The following is a 7,402-nucleotide window of genomic DNA, read 5'->3' on the forward strand; positions in this document are numbered from 1 at the left end:
CTGGTGTCAGATGGATCCTGGCTAAAAGCAAAGAATACCAGAAAGATATTTACCTATGTTTTATTGACTATGCAAATGTATTCAACAGCGTGGATCATAACAAATTATAGATAACATTGCAAGAAAGGGAATTCCAGAACAATTAATTGTGCTCATAAAGAACTCGTACATAGATCAAGAGGCAGTCTTCAAACAGAACTAGGGGATACTACATGGTTTAAAGTCAGGAAAGGTGTGTATCAGGGTTATATCCTTTCACCATATCTATTTAGTCTGTGGGCTGAGCAAATAATCCGAGAAGCTGAACTAAATGAAGAAGAATGCAGCATCAGGATTGGAAGAAGACTCATTAACAACCTGCATTATGCAGATGACACAACCTTGCTTGCTGAAAGTGAAGAGGACTTAATGCATTTACTGATGAAGATCAAAGGCCACAGCCTTCTTTATGGATTACACCTCAGCATAAAGAAAACAAAAATCCTCACAACTGGACCAATAAGCAACATCATGATAAATGGAGAAAAGATTGAAGTTGTCACGGATTTCATTTTACTTGCATCCACAATCAACACTCTTGGAAGCAACAGTCAGGAAATCACATGACACATTCCACTGGGCAAATCTGGTGCAAAAGACCTCCTCAAAGGGTTGAAACGCAAAGATGTCACCTTGAAGACTAAGGTGTGCCTGACCCAAGCCATGATGTTTTCAATTGCCTCATATGCATGTGAAAGCTGGATGATGAATATGGAAGATCGAAGAAGAATTGATGCCTTTGAATTGTAGTGTTGGAGAAGAATATTGAATATACCATGGACTTCCAAAAGAATGAGCAAATGTGTCTTGGAAGAAGTGCAACCAGAATGCTCCTTGGAAGCAAGGATGGTGAGACTATGTCTCACATAATTTTGACATGTTGTCAGAAGGGATCAGTCCCTGGAGAAGGACATCATGCTTGGTAAAGCAGAGGGTCAGCAAAAATGAGGAAGACCCTCAATGAAATGAATTGACACAGCGGCTGCAACAATGGGCTCAAGCATAACAACGATTGTGAGGATGGCACAGGACAAGGTCGTGTTTCGCTCTGTTGTACGTAGAGTTGCTATGAATTGGAATTGATTCAATGGAACCTAACACAACACACACACACACACACACACACACACACACACACACACATGCATATATACAGAAATGTATTTAAAATATATTACCCTAATTAATTAAGCAGGAATTTAATCAGGACTGTATCAAGTAATCCTATTTTTTAGGGTCTTTGGAGAGGTCCTTTCACTTGAGGAAATCAGGATTCTTTCTTGAAATTCCTTCGTCCTCAGTGATGATGGAAACAATCCTAATCTGTGAAGTTTTAGGAATGACATTTGGAATTCACTGAAAGAAAAAAGGAAAATATGTATGTATCTGTGACCTTTATATTTTCTACAAGAAACAAACAAAAAGTTCTTGGCCATAGAAAATACAGAACTATTAAAAAGTTAATGAGGAATAATTTGTTAAAAAGTCAGATGGTGTTTTTATTATTCAGATAGAAAAGAGGAAAAAAATTGTGTTATTATAAGTATATTTAATAACATTACCATTGAAATATGCATTAGCTGGATCTAGCTGGAATATTGTGATCATTTCTGACAAAATATTGAGTAGCCAATGAAGCTACATTCTGAAAATTTTGCCTGGTATGTATTAGACTATAAAAGATAGACCCTCACAGGCCACACAGTAACCATGACCATGTATTAGAAGGAATATATTAAACTGTTAACTAAGTTTTTGCTCTAGGACTCTAGGGTGTAAAATAACATCACCGAAAAGAAAGGTACAACTGAGCTCAGTATAAGCAATTTTAAAATATTTTGAGCTGTCCAACCATGGTATGCCATGTCCTAAAGAATCTCTGGATGGGCTTGAGTGGAGGCCATGCAACTACTTCTTGGGAATGTTGAGGAATAAATTTCCACATTGAGAGGATAGTTGTGGATAAAATGAACTTCAAGCTCCCTTCCATTTCCAAAATTCTATGAATTCTCTGAAGAAATTTTCTGATAAATATTTTCTGTGTAGGCAATGGGGAAAGAAGAGAAATATTTGGACTGGACCACATGCTTACTGTGAATTAAAATTATTGCTATGCCTGAGATGCTAGTTGACATAGGTAATTAACTCCAGGGTGGGCAGAGTGACACTCCAATCAGGGAATGCCTTCAACCTTTGATATTTTGTCCATTCAAAATATGCTTTTCTCCCTTGAGCTGTACTATTTTAATCCAGATGTCTACTTCTTCAAATTTTATTAACCAAATTAAATCAATACCATCTTTCATTAATTGCTCTGAAGATGCACGATACGATACTAGATTTGCATATAAATCCATTTTTCATTTCCCTTTCAAACCTCAGTTTGCCAGCTGCTCATCAGGAAGTGATTACTGAGTTTAGTCTTTAGACTAATCCTTATTCCAGTCCCTTCCTGTCTTTCAGTGATATAGAAGTGTGGTTTGAATTTGAAGGACATAAAGAAATAGAAGCAAACAAAGAAAGGTTAGTTTTCATGTGGCTTTAAGAAGGGCTTTTCCTGGCATCAGCTTACTTAAAGTGAGATAAAGAAAGGAACTGAAGATAGGGGGAAGAAAGGCCATCCTGTGTAATATAATGAAAGATTTATGTAGTTAATTTTCATTGAAAACTCCCTAGGCAGCCCAAACATTTTGTGCTCTATTGCTAACCTAAAAGTCATTGGTTCAAACCCACCCAGTGACTCCATGGAAGAAAAACCTGGAAATCTGTTTCCTTTAAGATTATAGCCAAGAACACCCTATGGAGCAGTTCTACTCTATATAACACATGGGATCACCATGAGTTGGAATTGATTAGATGACAATGAACAGCAACAGTTTTCATTTATTCAACAAATATTTGCTTTGTGTCCACGAAGTTGCAGTCAAAAGTGACTCAGTGCTAAGGAGGCTACTCTTCAGGAGGATACAGTCTGGCACAATATAAAGAGAAAGAAACACAAAATTGAACTGACTATGCTTCACTAAATGTTCACCACAAGACATGAGAGAATAAGGACACTTGATCAGAGGCAAACTGATGAGTCAAAGAGAAAATCTTTAGGATAAAAAGGGGAAATAAAGACGGAAATTTAAATTACATCAGACCAGCAAAGTTTATTTAAATTCTAAAGCCTGTGAAAATTCAAGTTCTTGAGATGATATACAGTAAATATGCCCACCTACAAAATGCCTATATTTTATAGAGATTGCTGCCTAGTAGAGTATCACAGCTGAACTTCAGTACTTTCTGTCATTGAGGATCAAGAAGGTTGTTCAAACAAAAGCATTGTAATGACACAGAAAATTTATCGATGGAAAATATATATATTAGAATGATGAAATATGATTCATTTTCTTATCTCTCAGCTTCATTTGGGCTTCTTGTTTGTCTATAGCACATAAACATGCTCTGCTGAAGTAAATCCATCTTAGGATTTTTGAGTTGCCTGCTTAGAGCTTTGCTGATACCAGCAATTGCCTTCATTTCCCAGCAGCCTGAGGGGGAAGCTGCTGTGGAAGTCAAGCTGGAGCGTGGAGGTTCGTCATGGAGGAAATATAACATACATCTGCGGGAGAAAAGAGCAAACGATCAAGAAGGATGTAGATGATGTGGAGGAGAAGCGAAACGCAAGCAGCAAGTAACCTGACAGTAAATAACACTCTGCTAACTAGAACTCTTGGGTTAGCAAAAGAGTAGATGTTTGAATTTGAGTTCAGGTTTTATATAAGTACCTGTGGGGCACCAGCATGAGCTCTGACAAGCTATGTCATATATGCTTCTGCATTCCAAGAGCAAAAATGTCAAATGTTTTTTGAAGTGCCAACGGTAGACTCTGATTGATGTGTTATTATTGTTATTTTTACCACTCAACCTGTTTCAAAGCCTAATTTAACGGGACACATTGGACAGTCTTACTCATGCCTACCTCCAAGAGCAGAAATGATGGGATTAATCACAATCTCCAACAGTTGGTCCAACCCTAGCTTGTTGAAGGTGCTAATATGAGGAGTGTAGCATGCTGACTTAGGATATTCAGGGAGAAGCTGGATAAAGTGTGTTGATATACACTGCATCTCTCTTCTGAAAAGTTTCATGGTATATCTATTTTTATAAGCCCAGCTCATTTGCCAGTTTTAGTGACTGATGTTTGTGCACAAAACAATAAATGGTTGTTCATGATAGCTATGCAAATTCAGAGGTTGAGACACTAAGAAAACTGAGCTGGTAATAGGAGGATGGTGGTGTAATGAAAAATTCCTGTGTTATTTAACTTAAGATTTTTGGATTTCTCTTTATAATTACAATTGTATTCCTAACAGGAAATACATTTGCATGACTTTTAACATGTATCGACCCATCTTTGCACTGATAATAATCTAAATAAAAATTAAACATTAATATATAAATATATATCCATATAAATAAATTAAATTTGACTCAATATTTACTAAATGTTTGTTTTATGCCTACTGTACACCATATAGGAGCCCTGACAGTGCAGTGGTTAAGAGCTAGGTCTACTAACCAAGAGGTCGGCAGTTCAAATCCACTAGCTGCTTCTTGAAAACCCTATGGGGGCAGTTCTGCTCTATCCTTTAGGGTCGCTATGAGTCAGAATCGACTCGACAGCTATGAGTTTTGTTTGGTTTTTTGGTACATCAAATAAAATATTAAAAATGATCATGCTTTCTACCTTTGAAATAAATATACTTCCAGTGATTAATTTCTTACGCAAGTATTTAATCAAAGCTATGTATATTTAAAAAGAAACAAACAAAAATATCTCAAGACTGGCCCCTGTCCTAAAGCAACTTACAGTTTGTTGTTGTTGTATGCTGTGAAGTCAATTCCAACTCATAGCAATGCTATAGGACAGACTAGAAGTGCCTAACAGTGTTTCCTAGTAGGCTGTAAATCTTTACAGGAGCACATTACCAGGTCTGTTCTTCCACAAAGCCGCTGGTGAGTTCAAACCACTGATCTTTCGGTTAGTGGCCCAGTACTTAACCATTGTGCCACCAGAGCTCCTTAACTTGCAGTTCAGGCAATTAAATTTACAAATAGAAAACATAAAAATATCAGTGCAAGAGTTAGGGTATGTGCTGAAAAAGAGGAACTCAAGAACACGTATTTATTTGTCTAGGAAAGTTTTCCTCTCAGACTGAATGCTGAGCTTTACCAAACAGATTCATAGATTTGTGTGGTTGAGAATATCAATATTTACTCCCAGTTCAACATTAATATGGCTCTCATTGGGGTGGTCTTCACATACCCAAATCCCAAATCAGGACTGGAATACTATAGGTATTCAGAAAAGGAAAATTTCATTATGAACTCAAGTCGTGTTCTGGAGGGAATAGGATCAGCTGTGAGCAGCTAATGGTGGATAAGTTCTGAATATCCAGAAGGAGATATATATGATATGACAGATATTGACAAAATTGTTTTGATTAGTCTGGAATCCATATTTCTGGGTTCATGGAATCGGGGTGACCCACCCAGGTATCCTTTTGAACCTGGGGGAAACTTGTTCCCTGGAGACACCTTCAGGTCAAATAATGGCTTAGTGAGCAATTCAGCACAGAGCATTTTGCCTAAGGCATTTGGTTCTTTTGGAAAATTATCTATGTGCAGCCAGTTTCAAGAAGCAGGGACTCCAGGGTCTGACTAGAGGAAGTTTTAGGATGTATGGCATGTCCTTGGTGACTGTTTCTGTAACCTGCCCTGTATTTTGATGTTATCTTCTGATAAATTAATATAACAATGACCTATATAACCCACTTTCACTGCCCCCTCTTTGGAGCACTTTCCAGATATATTCAAGTGATGTTGCTTGATTCAAATCATGTCTACTCACAATAAATATATTCTGTTACACTAATTTTTGAGGTTTCTCTAAGCAGTTCAGGTTTTTGACAATTCAATTTAAATGAAGGCATAGAGGTAGGAAAGCCCACGAAGTAGAAGAAAGGTAGTGAGGAGAGCAGCTCACTGTAGGAGAGGTTTCCCCTAGAAGATGCAGCTGAATAGGTGGATGGGCTCTGTGACAGGGAAGGTCTGGAAATAGCAAACAAAGGCTGCAAACATGTTGTCCCACGAAACAGGATCCAAACCTGAGGTTTCCTTGAATGTTTGCTCTTTCATTACTAATCTCACCAATGGAGAATTCTCTTATAGACAACAGAACAATGTGCAATATAATAAACATGGGACAAATGTTATTTTGCAATTTCAATACAGATAGATAGGTAGATAGGTAGAGACAGAAATATAGACAAATGTTAGATGATGATGGTGATAGGTAGAGGTAGATAGGTAGGTAGGTAGGTAGGTAGGTAGGTAGATAGATAGATAGGTAGAAATATAGGTAGATAAATGAGGCCTAGTTTAGATCTATTTCTTGAACATTTGACTGTACATACTATTCATGATTATAGACCAAACCCCTTCTTCTCTTTTATGCAGAAGGTTACTTGAAGGACTTGAGGATAAGTTGGGTGTGTGTGGCAGAGGTGGAGAGCTTGCACATTTAATATCCTCTATCATTTTTCAAATGTCCCTGGGTGGTGCAAATGGTTTGCACATGGCTATGAAGTTAAAGGTTGGTGGTTTGAACCCACCAGTAACCCTTCAGAAGAAATGCCTGGTAATCTGCTTCCTTAAATATTACAGCCAAGAAAACCTTATGGAGCAGTTCTACTCTGTAACACATAGGGTCACCATGGTCAGAATCAACTCCATGGCAATGGATTTTTTGGTTATCAATTTTCCAAGAGGGGAAAATACAAGTGCTGTAATCTGATAGTTAAAAGTAAATGAAGTTGCTACAAAAATTATAAAATAGTACCACAATATTATTTTTTATGTGAAAAGTCTATACATTTTAAATAAAGAGAGGGAATTAAAGCATCAGCAATCTGCTCTCATCCCATTCTAGTCCCTTCTCTCCTGATCTAATGCATGTCTTTGGTTGCACGGTATAACAGCGAGGATAGTTCAGCACAAACTAACACTTGTTTTGGAAAAGCACAAGCAAGTACAATGTGATCTTATTTATTCCTACCCCAACTGTAGTAATAAAGTGCAAAAAATGAAAGAAAAAAATGAGTTAATAAGACAAATTAAGGACAACCTCAGGTATTCTGAATAGTTATCAGATCATTTTTTTAAATATTATTATCTCCCTGGGTGACATACCATTTGTGATGGTTAAGATTGTGTGCAGCCATCTAAGATACTCCACTGGTCTCATCTCTTCGGGAGCAAGTGAGAATGAAGAGAACAGGATACAACGAAAAGATTAGTCCAAAGGACTAATTGT

This window comes from Trichechus manatus, unplaced genomic scaffold, assembly GCF_000243295.1.
Source record: "Trichechus manatus latirostris isolate Lorelei unplaced genomic scaffold, TriManLat1.0 scaffold00306, whole genome shotgun sequence".
In the NCBI taxonomy this organism is placed as follows: domain Eukaryota; kingdom Metazoa; phylum Chordata; class Mammalia; order Sirenia; family Trichechidae; genus Trichechus; species Trichechus manatus.